Here is a 13,729-nt window from a genome sequence, read left to right as displayed (position 1 = left end):
TCCATGTATTTGTATTTTTTACAGTTTTTTTTTTCCTGTAATTGATATCTAGTCTCTTAGTGTTCTGGTTGGAAAAGATACTTGATATGATTTCAATTTTCCTAAAACTACCAATGCTTCACTTGTGACCCAAGATATGATCTATCCTGGGGAATATTCCATGAGCACTTTAAAAGATGTGTATTCTGTTGCTTTTGGATGGAATGTCTTATAATTATCAATTAATTCCATCTTGTATAATGTGTCATTTAAAGCTTGTTTTTCCTGATTTATTTTCATTTTTTTTGATCTGTCTATTGGTGAAAGTGGGGTTTTAAACTCAGCTACTATTTTTGTGTTACTGTGTTTTTCCCCTTTTATAGTTGTCAGCATTTGCCTTATGTATTGAGGTGTTCCTATGTTGAGTGCATAAATATTTATAATTTTTATATTTTCATCTTGGATTTTTCCCTTGATGATTATGTATTGTCCTTCTTTGTCTGTTGTAATATTCTTTATTTTAAAGTCTATATTATCTGATATAGGAATTGCCACTCCAGCTTTCTTTTGATTTCCATTTGCATGGAATATCTTTTTCCATCCCCTCACTTTCATTCTGTATGTATCCCTAGATATGAAGTGGGTCTCTTGTAGACAGCATATATATGGGTCTTATTTTTGTATTTATTCAGCCAGTCTATGTCTTTTGGTTGGAGCATTTAATCCATTAAAATCTAAGATAATTATCTATATGTGTGTTCCTATTACCATTTTCTTAATTGTTTTGTGTTTTTTAATTTTAGGTCTTTTCCTTCTCTTGTTTTCCTCCCTAGAGAAGTTTCTTTAGCATTTGTTGTAAAGCTGGTTTGGTGGTGCTGAATTTTCTTAGCTTTTACTTGCCTGTAAAGCTTTTGTTTTTTCCATTGAATTGAATGAGATTCTTCTTGCTGGCTGGAGTCATCTTGGTCGTGGGTTTTTCCCTTTCATCACTTTAACTATGTCCTGCCACTCCCTTCTGGGTTGCAGAGTTTCTGCTGAAAGATCGTCTGTTAACCTTATGGGGATTCAATTGTATGTTATTTGTTGCTTTTCCCTTGCTGCTTTTAATATTTTTTCTTTGTATTTAATTTTTGATAGGTTGATTAATATGTGTCTTGGCATGTTTTTCCTTGAATTTATCCTGTATGGGACTCTGTGTGATTCCTGGACTTGATTGACTATTTCTTTTCCCATGTTATGGAAGTTCTGAACTGTAATCTCTTCAAATATTTTCTCAGTCCCTTTCTTTTACTCTTCTTCTGGGACCTGTATAATTTAAATATTGGTGCATTTAATGCTGTCCCAGAGGTCTCTGTCCTCAATTCTTTTCATTCTTTTTTCTTTATTCTGATCTGCAGTAGTTATTTCAATTATTTTATCTCCAGGTCACTTATCTGTTCTTCTGCCTCAGTTATTCTGCTCTTGATTCTTTTTAGAGAATTTTTAATTTCATTAATTTTGTTGTTCATCATTGTTTGTTTGCTCTTTAGTTCTTCTAGATCCTTGTTAAATGTTTCTTTTATTTTCTCCATTCTATTTCCAAGATGTTGGATCATGTTTACTATCATTACTCTGAAATCTTTTTCAGGTGGACTACCTATTTCCTCTTCATTTGTTAGGTGTGGTGAGATTTTACCTTGCTCCTTCATGTGCTGTATATTTCTCTGTTTTCTCATTTTGCTTAACTTACTGTTTTGGGGTCTCCTTTTCACAGGCTGCAGGTTAATAGTTACCTTTGTTTTTGGTGTCTGTCCCCGGTGTTTATGTTTGGTTCAGTGAGTTGTGTAGGCTTGCTTGTGGAGGGTAATGGTGCCTGTGTTCTGGTGGATGAGCCTGGATATTGTGTTTCTGGTGTGCAGGACCACGTCCAGTTTTGTGTTCTGGTGTGTCTTTGAACTTAGTATGTTTTTAGTCAGCCTCCCTGCTAATTTGCGGGGTTGTGTTCCTGTCTTGCTAGTTGTTTGGCATGGGGTGTCCAGCACTGTATCTTATTGGTCATTGAGTGGAGCTGGGTCTTAGCATTGAAATGGAGATCTCTAGGAGAGCTCTCACTGACTGATATTACATCGGGCCAGGAGGTCTCTGGTGGTTCAATGTCCTGATCTCTGCTCTCCCACCTCAGAATTTCAGGCCTGACACCTGGCCAGAGCACCAAGATTCTGTCAGCCATGTGGCCAAGTATGTGGGGAGTTTCTTGCCTTTTGGGAAGTCTGAGCTCTTCTGCCAGCTTTCAGTAGGTGTTCTCTAGGAGTTGTTACACATGTAGATGTATTTTTGATGTGTTTGTGGGGTGGAACATTATCTGCATGTCTTACTCCTCTGCTATCTTGAAAGTCCTCTCCAGGAACTCTTTTTTTTTTTTTAAGATGATTTTTCTGTTTCTATGCCACATTTTCTAATATCTATATAATACATATTTTTTTTCTTTTACAATTTGGTGTCTGTTACAGTAGGTCTTACATCATTTTTTTGCTTTACCTAAAAAATATTTTGTTTACTCTTCCAGAAGACATCATAAAGGGTTTTTCCAAAGGAAAATGTCTTTTAGAGTTTTGTAATTAATCCTTTATATTCATTCTTGATGTAGAAAGTGGTCAGCTGGGACATAAAGATGGTTAAAACATTTTTTAAAAAAATATTGCATCAAGTTGAATTATTACTATATTGCTCTATTTCTTTCTATTAAAGGTATGTAGTGGAGAGAGCAGTATGCCTTTTATGCCTTTCTCAGGAAGAGTTGGAGGTTTTCTGTACTGTAGGAGACCCTCAGATTGAATTACCATACTCCAATACTAATCAAGTGTTATCTTTTTAGAACAACATCTTTATATAACACATCATGCTTTAGAATGGGTTTTGTAAAAGGAACATACATTTAAGTTAACAAGAAAGAGAGATTCAATGGCAATCACAGTTACCTGTCTGCCAAAAGAAGGGCATCAATAGAGGAAGTTGTAGGCATTTGATCTATCAAGTATTTCATCTCTCTCTCATCAAACACCCCTCTCTATGCTGTGGGTGAGATTAGGTGAATTGGAGTGTTACAATAAAGCCAAAAGTTTATAGAATTTTAAAAATTATCTCTCCCAGATGTTGAAGGATTCAAATGAGCAGAAGTAAACACATAAACGAAATTGCAAGTAGAAACAGCAATTATTCAAAATGAACTCCTCCGGGTGGAGATGTAAAGAAGAGAGAATACAAAAAGACTATCAATGAAAGTTCCACAAAAGCACTCGAAGGAGGCATTTTTGATAGCCAAACTAAGGAAACCAGTTGCCTAAAAAGAGGGTCTAATTAATCCACCATCCTATAACCTCATCCTTTTGGCACAATTATTAGTCTATTAGATTTTAAGTAAGTTCTAAGTAAAGCTGAGTAAATTTTGAAGCTGTAATTCTTACATATTTGTACTACACTGAACTAATAGTTAACTTTCGTAGATTTACTGTTGCTTTGTATATGTCCTCGACATTTCCCAAACATTAAACAATAATTTTATAACGTAAGAGTGTTAAGTGTTGAGATAGACTACCAGTGCTTAACCAAAACAAAACAAAGTGGGCATTACTGCTGCTTATAAATTAGATTTAATTAGACCTCTCCCTTGTTACTTTAGATCTTCAGATACTTCGTACCAAAATCAGAAATAAGACAGACAAAAACCACAAGATTAAAGTAAAAGAAGACACTGTATTCATGCCTTGTTAGTAATGAGCAGACTGCTCCCTGGTACATTAGTGTTCCAGAAATATTAACATATCTTCCAAGGAAAAAAGGGAGGGTTTGCACACCATGTTTTATGGCCCTCCTCAAAATACTTGGTAGCAACCTAAATGCTTTATGAAGTCCTGTGCTAAAGAACTGTTTAACTTTGTCATGCAGTGTTTCTCCTTTTTGAGAAACACATATTGTTAGCCCTCAGAATGAAGTTTGGGAAACCTTGTCATAGAGGCATGTATTATCTCTATGCAGAGACACATTCTTTTTATTCATCTCTCCAAGGGAAAGAGTTAAATCACTGATGTGAGAAAAAAAAATAAAGCTCTATAGAAAACATGGGCTGACTATTGACAAATACCAGGAAAATCTTTTGTGGTTAATTGGGGAAATCATTTGAATCTCTTATTTGATTCTAAGGCTAAGTGGGAGGTATTATGAAAGAGTGAAGTGCTATTTATTTTAAAAGTGGATATCAATCCAAACCAACAACAACAACAAAAAATAACATAGGAGAGATGTGTTCTTATTATCTCATCTCATATAGCTAAAAATGTATTTCTCATCATTCTGAAGGAAGCACATTTTCTTCATCATCTCTCACTGCAACAGCCACTCTTCTGCACTACAAACAAGATCAACTTTTTAAACAAATATCATTCCTGCTAACATATAGGTACAAGTATATTAACCTCTTAGGTCTTAGCTAGTAGTAAAAAAATAGTTTCTCATTGTAACTCCCCTTAAAACACTGGCAGAGTTCTCCAGAAGTATGATATTAGCCTTAATGCACTTTTACAAAAGCACCTTTTGTGATTACTTGAAACAAAAGAATGGTAATTATGAAATATATAGGCCGGAAAATATCCACTAAGTTCTAAATACAACTACATTCAAAATGTATGCTGCATTTTATGAAAAAGCAAGATTTGGGGTGGAAAATATATGAGTAAGAACAAGGCTTGTGTTGATGCTTTGAATTTAGGAATGCAGGGGTCTTGGTTCCCAAAGAAGATGCCATATTTTTGCTCTAATTCAAACATGAATTACAGGCTTCAATGAGATGAGAATTATTTAAGTAATTCCTTACACTCAGCACAAGATGGCTGTTGTAGTTTGACACCTAATCTACCATGCTCTAAAACTCCTTTGGTGGTAGCACCTCAAGCTCCCCAGGTGAACTGTTCTTCTGCAACACTGTCCTTATCCTTAAGAATCATTGTCTAGTACAAGCCTTTTCCACAAAGTCAGGAATAAAGGTTCCCGAAGTGAATCTGATGTAAACAAATTATAGAACTAATTTTAGGGGCACTTGTGTAACTTGTTCTAATTGACCCAAAATTACTTTAGTGGATTCCTGAATTTCAAGATATTCATTTAAGTGGAAATCCTGCAATTGAAAATTCCCTTTTGGAATTCCAGATAAGAAACTTTTACTGCATATACATAATACACTTCCCATCACCCTTCCTTGTGGTCTTTCACAATATCTTTCCTAAAGAAAAATCTCACTTAAATAACTGTTTCTTGTTTCTCTTTTTGTATATAATGTTTAATTTCTAAAATATGTATATAATAAAGGCCCAATAGATCTCAGAACGTGTCTTTGGAGGGAGAAAAATGTCGAAAAAAAATTGGTTTTAATAAATTTATAAATAAATTTTGTGGAGAGCCAAGTGAAATGTTTTCCAAAAGTATACATATTTCTTAGCCTCACCTAGATTTATAAAGTTAAATGTTATCTGCTAGTCTCCTCAGTAGCATACAGCAATATGCTTAAAACATTTATATGTATTCTGAGGTAACAGCTAATTAATGATTGCCAAATAAAATGGTACAAGCTGAAATTTAAAACATTATATTTATTAAATCAGAAAGTTTCAGTCAATATCCCTATGGTCAGAAATTATAGGTTTGGAGTTACAACTTATTATAGAGTCTTCTGATCCCTAAGACATCTGGGTAAAAATCCATGTTGGTCATTTTCTGAAAAACACAGGGAAATTATTGGTGGAATTAAGGTAATATTCTATTGCTATTTAGACATGATGTTTTAGGAAGAGTGTTCAAAAACAAACCCCAATTATTCATTAACCTATTGATAGACTAAAATAACCTACTGTGGTAGAATAAAAGTAAGTGTACTAAGTATTGTGTCTTATAGGATATAAAAAAATGACTCCAGGACATAAGCTGGATATTTTGTTTTTCTGAAATGGTGAAGAATTTTCAAAGAGCATGATCTAATTTTGATTCAAAGCCCTTATTTGTGACTTAGTCAAGAATAGGACAAAAGTTGTGAGACGGTTTTCTGCAAAAGTAACTGAATTATATAGCACTCAAATCTGCAAATTTTGCTTTTCAAACACTATACTCTAAGCACAGGCTAACTCAAAAAAGAAAACAAAAAAGGGGAAATCAGTAGTTTTGCCAACTCAAATTTGGCACTTGCCATCTGCCTCTACAAGGATTAGGTCCCTAGCCGCTGTAGTCGCTGACCTTCAACACTTCCTGAAAGGAGTTCAGGGTGGAGATTACGAACGAGGCACTCTGTACTCTGGGGAAAACTGGTAGAACAGGCTTTCAGATACACATTTTCAGGCGAATGCATCTTGCATCTTTGCTTATCTCAAAAAGCACTAAAATCATTAACGGAGGTATCTGCTCCTCTTGACTAGCAGCAACCTTCTTGTGACTAGCAGCAACCTTTTGCCAAAATGTGTGCTTAACTCCACATATCCCCCTTTTACTAAAATCACATGTATACTGACCTCCTTCCTTACCTCTTTGGAGCAGTACCTCAGAGCTATCTGAGAGGCTATCTCCTGGGCTATAGTCCTCATTTTGCCCTAAATAAAACTTAACTCACAACTGTCACATTGTGCATTTTTTCAGTTGACAGTTTTGATAAAAAAATATATTAACAAAAGGAAAATAGAAAATCAAATAGATTGAGCTAAAGTATTACTTCAATTTTTAATAGGTTACTAGGAAAACATATATGTGTATGCACATACAAGTGTTCTTCTACTCACCACACTTTGTTCTTCCTTGCTATTGATATATATTTCGTTTTTATGTTCATGTGTAAAACAAAATGTACCTGAATTCCTGTATGCTTTGCATATTCAAAGCATGCAAGTAATTGAGAAATATAAATGCAAGAGTTGGATGGAAGATCAAATTGTTAAACAAACAAGAGCTGGTAACGAAGGTTGTGAGAATGCAGTTGAGTCCAGAATGAGACTTCCTGCCAGAATTAAATTTATCTCCACTGTCACTAGAAACCACAACTGCTTAACACATGTGTAAGAATCTCACATCCCAAGGGCAGCAGTCTACTCCAAATGAGAAAGACAAATGAATCTTAGTGCAGGCCAAGAGTGTGTGGATTCTCTTTCCAGTCTCACCAATAAAATCAACTACTCTTTCTTCCTTGGGATTATCTGCACGAAGAGATTGAAAGAAAGGATGAACATGACCTTCTAAAACTGTAATTCTTCTAAAACTGGAAATGGATACTACCCCATGGAAACATGAAAAAGGGAAAATTAATGACAGCAGAGATCCAGTTTCTGCCAATTAATACTGATGTCTGAAATCTAGACAAAATGCTTTCAGCCTTTACTATTTAAACTATGGCCAACAAGCCAGCAGTATTAACATCATAAGGGAGGTTGTTAGAAATGCATAATATCAGTTCTCACCCAGGACCTAATGAATCAAGATATAAATTTTAAGAAGATTTTCAATTTGCAGAACACTGTCTTAATTAGAGGCATGAGTCTCAAAGTTCACTGTGCATAATAGTCACTTGGTGAGTTTAAAAAATACCAAACTGATATCTAGGTCTCACTCCCATGTATACAGTCCATGGTGTATTTTATTTTATGTTTTTTTTATTTTTTTCAAATTGGCATGGTGCATTTTAGATGAAAGCCACTATGTTATTTGAAATAATTTAGGTCACGAGTGCTATTAAAAATTTCAATAATTTTCATCACATGTAACAAAAGCTTCAAAGTAGAACTCAAGTCATATCTAACAGGTTGACTGTAGGATTCTAGAAGGACATGAGGATAAGCAACAGAGGCAGGTGGGGTTTGGCTGTGACACAAGTGTGCTTCAAGAGTGTTATTTGAAGGACAGTGCAGAGAATTAGACATTGGTCCTCTGGCCAACCCCCTAGAAACTAATGTTTGACTTTTCAGAAAATGGGAGGATGAAATAGAGCAGAAATGGTGTGTTTGCATGCAATATTGAAAAACTTTGTGACTGTTAGGGAATCACCTAGATATGTGTGTTATTAAAGAGTTTCTCCTTATTTTAGTAGGGCTTTTCATCACATGGTGAACTTTTCATAGTGGGTCTTTCAGTGGGCATCATGAGGAAGCAATGTCAATGGCAGGAGACATCACCTATAGTAACGACAAAGGGAAGACAGCTTTCATTTCCACTGGGGACATTAAGGGTGTGAGAAAACTGGATGGCCTCTATTGGAGCAGGGAATGATTAGATTCATGTGACAAGCATTGTGTCACTTTTAAAACTAAAATTCACCAGATTCAAAAAGAAAGTCTATGTATCGAACTGTGCCAATTAAGGGAACTGAATCTTTTCAAAAGAAAAATAAACTATAGAATATCAAACTATAAACAGATATATTTTACAGTGTATTATTTTCTAATTCAAACTGAATGTAACTGTGGGTTAGACTGGCACAGTTTCCCTCTATCAAACCCTATTTAGTTACTAAAGAGTGATAATCTAGCTTCTGGAACGGAGTTAGTCTATACTCTTAGCTCCACTATTCCTTGGTGCCTCCTATCTTGGCCCCTCTAATGACAACATATTCTTAATGATTGTTGTAATATAGACCTAGTATGGCATCAAGCCTGAAACAAGTCTCTTTCTGTTTTAAGGCTGAGTTCTCATTTGTTTTGTCCTTTAAACTCTGTAACTCCTCCCCTCAGCTCCCCTAGGGACGCTCCATTATTCATTCATCGACAGAGCAAAACTGACTGATGTACACTGAATTCAAAGTATTGTCAACTCAGTTTAAGCCATTTCCATTCTTTTTTTATTAGTTCTCTTTGACAACATCACCGCTATCCAGAGAAAGTGGTTTTCCAGGTAGGATCACTAATCTTTCATCCAATAAAAAACATTTCCAACATATTAAGCATGATGTAAATACAAAAGGGTGGGGAACATTTTATCTCATAGGACTCAAGAGATTATATGTGGTGCCATAAGCAAGAATTTAAAGACAATATAAAATAAAAGAAAAAATATGTAAACTTATCACAGTTTGGCTTGCAGTATAAAAGCATTGTGAGAATAAAGGTAAATATTAGCTGAAAAGTGGAAGGGTTGAAATAAATGTTTAGATCTAATTAGATCTTTGTTGTAATTTGAAATTGTAATAAAAGATAACAGAGCTGAAGTTCACATCTAGGGCTCAGAGTCTTCTAAGCTTACTGGTTTTTGGAAGAATTTATTTCCTTCTCATGCTTTCCACATGGTATCTCCATCTTCAAGTCAGTAATGACATATTGAGCCATTCTCATTCTTCATATATCTCTATCTTCCTCTTGTTCTTTTAATGGCTTATGTGATTACATTGGGCTCACTTGGATAACCCAAAATAATCTCCTTATTTTAAGATCAGCTGATTAGTAATTTATAACATCTTGAAAGTTCCTTGGGCCATGAATTATTCCATAACCATGGGAGTAACATAAAGGATGATGAAGATCAAGGGGGTCAAAATTCTACATATCACACTGGACAAATTTGGATGCTGACAAATATATCATGATGGTAATATAACATGATGACTGACAGGGTAAGCTCTGCAGGTTTGAGTCCTGGCTATGCCACTTCTTAACTAGTTTCTCTAGGCTTTATCTCCCTCACTTATATGATGATGATAATAACAGAAACTAACTTATAATACTACTGAAAAGATTAAATCATAAATTTATTTAAGCATCTGTCACATAGTGCATACCCAATAAATGTTATCATTAATATCACTTCTATTTTATTTTTCAATATATTTTATTTTTTTATTTTCATGAAAGTTACAAGTACATGTAGAAAATGGCACATAATAGAGATCAGATTGCAATAGATAATCACTTCACACTTCAATTCTCATTCCCCAAACTTTTCAATGAATTCTGTTTTTAGTTATTTTGGTGGTTACCTCCATACACTAAATGTATATACATAATTAGTCCTTGGCAATATCTATCTGTTAACTCCATGCTATGAACAATAGATTTAGATCAATAACACTACTCCTATCTCTTTTTCTTCCCCTTTCCAATTCCTGATAGTTGTATTATTTATATTTCTTCTGTTGGTTACTTTGGTAATTATTAATAAATACTTGCTTATTATTATTTTCACTTTAGACATTGTAACTCCCACAATGTAGAAAGGATATTAGAGCCCTAATCTTCTCTCCCATCACTACTTCCTACTTCAGATCTCACATTTTCTCTCAACATTAATTTACTTTTCATTGTCAATATTGATATTCATATTGATATCATTTACACTCTACTTTGTAGTCATAATTAAATATTTCATTCTTTGTCCAAATCTAGATTCTTACAGAAAAACCATAAACAGCTTTTATGATATCACAGTTATATATTTGTTATTCATTAGAGAGGCAAGTAATGGGGTAGGGTTACATTGTCTTCTCTATGGGCCCAATGTCATGATCTTTGTGCCACTAAAAGAAGTGTATTACTCCTGACTTAAATGAAGGGAGTTTACTCTTCATAATGTGAAATTATTATTCTGAAATGGTATATAATATATAATGTAGTAAAGACCATGGACAAACTTAATACTTTAATTACTGAATTGGCAAAAGTTTGTTTTTAAAATAACTATACTATGAAACAAAGCTCATATAAGTATTATGAAAAGATAGAGTCTAATATTTTCTTAGTTACCAATAAAGAAGTTTAACCTTTGATAAAGGCAGTTAAAATTATACTTATTTTTAGCTACCATTTGAATTCTGAAATAATGGTTGTAATTTGTCATTTTGATAAAATGAACAAGTGGCAGCATTTATATGAACCACTTTTTAAAAAGTCGATTTCTTCCTATTCCATTCTTGTTCATTCTTTGATTTCATTTGAATGTTCTTTCTTCCATGGCACCTTTTTTGTTCAAGCTGTGAGCATATTACAAAATAAAATGTCAACTTTTAATTTTGCAGTGAATTGAGAAATGAATTATTTAATACAGAGAGAATTACTTTGTAATGTCACAGTGATGTACACAATGTTCCTTATGAAAATGCATGTGGGTGAGGAAACAGTAGTTGTGCCCTACTAACTAAATTCCAGGGCTATTTGCTATATTTGTCATATACTTCAGAAAATAAGAAAAGCAAAAATAGATTTATTCCCCCAAAACACAGCATTTTCCATCAAATGAAAAATTATTTGGTTATGGTAAGCTATATTTGTTTCTCTCAAGGGGACAGTGCATCTGGAATCATATATTATAAGAAGTACATGCTCAAAAAATGATGTGACCAAAGAGGTGTTCCCACTTAATCTCATTCATCTATGTGGCCCCATGGAAAATAATGGAAACACATTAACACTGCCTTATAAATATTTATTTTTGTAATGCTCAGTAAAAATCAAACCCAGAAAATATTTTAGTCATATCTAATTCTGTGGTAGTTATATACACTATGATATATAGTTGACTATTTAAGAGAAATATGACAAACCCTTCAATACTAAATTTACTTATTGTCTAATTTAGCTGCATCAAGTGATTTTAAGTATAATAATTCAGAGTCAGTAAAGTCAGTTCTCTCCTCTGGATATGATAATAATTTCCAAAATCAAACCAACCAACCAGCCTGCTATTTGACCAAGGAGTGTTAGACTCCATTCTAGTAATTATAATGTTTCTTTACATTTTGTACAAAATCAAAATTAAGTAGTGACTTTTGAGAAAGAATTACACCAAAATCTCTTACCTTAAATAAAAGTAATTATTTCAACCAATGGATCTTGAGAGGGGAGATTATACCATCATTATGTGAAAAATAGAAAGCAACAATATCATTCTATTTTCCGGTTTCTAATTATGATCAAGTAATTGAATTAGGAAAAAGGGAAGGCCCCAGTTAGCTCTGAAAATGGTGCTATAGCAATCACAAATTACCTGACAAACCTCTACCTTTAATATATTTTCAAAATAAGTTTCAAATATCTACCTTAAAGGTACCATCCAAATCCCTGATAGAATAATGCTACTAATATTGCATAAACACTCCTAAACTTTATGAATAAACAGATAACTCATTTTCATTTTTCCATTTAGTGCCTAAAAGAGCTAGTATGCTCCATTTCTAAGATGAGATTTTCTCATATGTTCTAAATAGAGTGATTTCAAAGAGAAGAACGACTAGTATTGCCACAGATGTTTATAGAATGTTAAATGTTGGTAATTAATGAAGAGAATAAGACCAATGTTGTGAACAAAAACACAAAACAAAACAAAACTTCCACTGTGATTGTTTCACCATTCATTAACCCAGGACACCAACATCTCTTCTACAAGTTGCATTCCAGCATGGTGGAGATGCTGATTAAAGGGTCCATATGGTAGCAATATGGATACCTGCTGAGAAACAGAGGAGTGAATTCTACAGGTCAGGTGATGAGTTTATTTTGTGATGGTGAATAACTTCAAACTTTGGGGCTTTCTAAACATTTGAATGAATAAAGTAATATATGATTTGAAAAATACAGTCAAGGAGTTTTATTATTTTAAGAATAAATGTGAAAAATCAATACATTTGTACATTGAAGTCATTTTTAATCTTGAAGACTCAGTAATAAGTTTTGAATCAAAAACCTCAATTTAGCATCTGACTTGGCAGATCCCCATCCTGAGTGGTTTATATATATCAGGGGTCTCTAATCCCCGGGCGGTGGACCGGTACTGGTCCGTGACCTGTTAGGAATCTGGCTGCACAACAGGAGGTGAGCGGTGGACAATCGAGTGAAGCTTCACCTGCTGCTCTCCATCTCTCCCCATTGCTTACCTTACCACCTGAACCATCCCCCTCCACCCCCCGTCCATGGTAAAATTGTCTTCCACGAAACCGGTCCCTCGTGCCAAAAAAGTTGTTATTTTCACCATTATCAACATCATCACCAAAATCACCAAAACCAAACCTAAAGCAGAATATGGTCCCTATGTTTTAGAAAGTTTACAGACTGTTTTGGAAGCAAACACAATGAAATTAGAGCAAGTAAAGCAATACATCCACAAGAGCAAAGAAGTCACTGCAAACTTAATGTTAGTACTGAGGGAAAATAGAGAAATGAAACGGAAGAACATTTCCATGTTTATTTTCTCAGTGGCTCTCTCTCTGGCACAACCCTCAAATCTCCATTTCTCATCCTGATTTCCCACCCTTTTTCTGTTACCTTATGTTCTATTGCTCAAATAATCTCATTACTTTTGTTTTCCTTTGATACTGGAGCAATGTATCCGCATAGCCCTAAACAGGAAAGAACCTTACTTAATTTCTTCATTCCACTTACTGACATTGCATGCTTTTCTCTTTCTCAGGCTCACAATCTGGGAAGATCTCTTTTATAAACTTTTCTTTCTTCTTCCTAACCCACAACAAATCTTTTTTTTTTTTATATTAATGTTTCTTTGCAATATCTCTTAAATTCATTCCATAATTTACATTTCCATATGTACCACGCTAATCTTATCTTTCATAGTGAGATTAACTCCAGCATTGACATTCTGATAACATCACATCACTCTCCCTCATCCTCAATTTAAGAATTTATAGTGATTCCCTCTTGCCCATACAATAAAATAGAAACCCCATAGCCTGGCATTCAATGTCCAATTCCAATCTTGCTACAGTTGTCTCTCCACTGTTTTTAAAATTTCTTTGCCACTCAAATAATTC

The sequence above is a fragment of the Mesoplodon densirostris genome, chromosome X (genome assembly GCF_025265405.1).
Source record: "Mesoplodon densirostris isolate mMesDen1 chromosome X, mMesDen1 primary haplotype, whole genome shotgun sequence".
Lineage (NCBI taxonomy): Eukaryota > Metazoa > Chordata > Mammalia > Artiodactyla > Ziphiidae > Mesoplodon > Mesoplodon densirostris.
Note: the sequence above shows the minus strand (reverse complement) of the source record.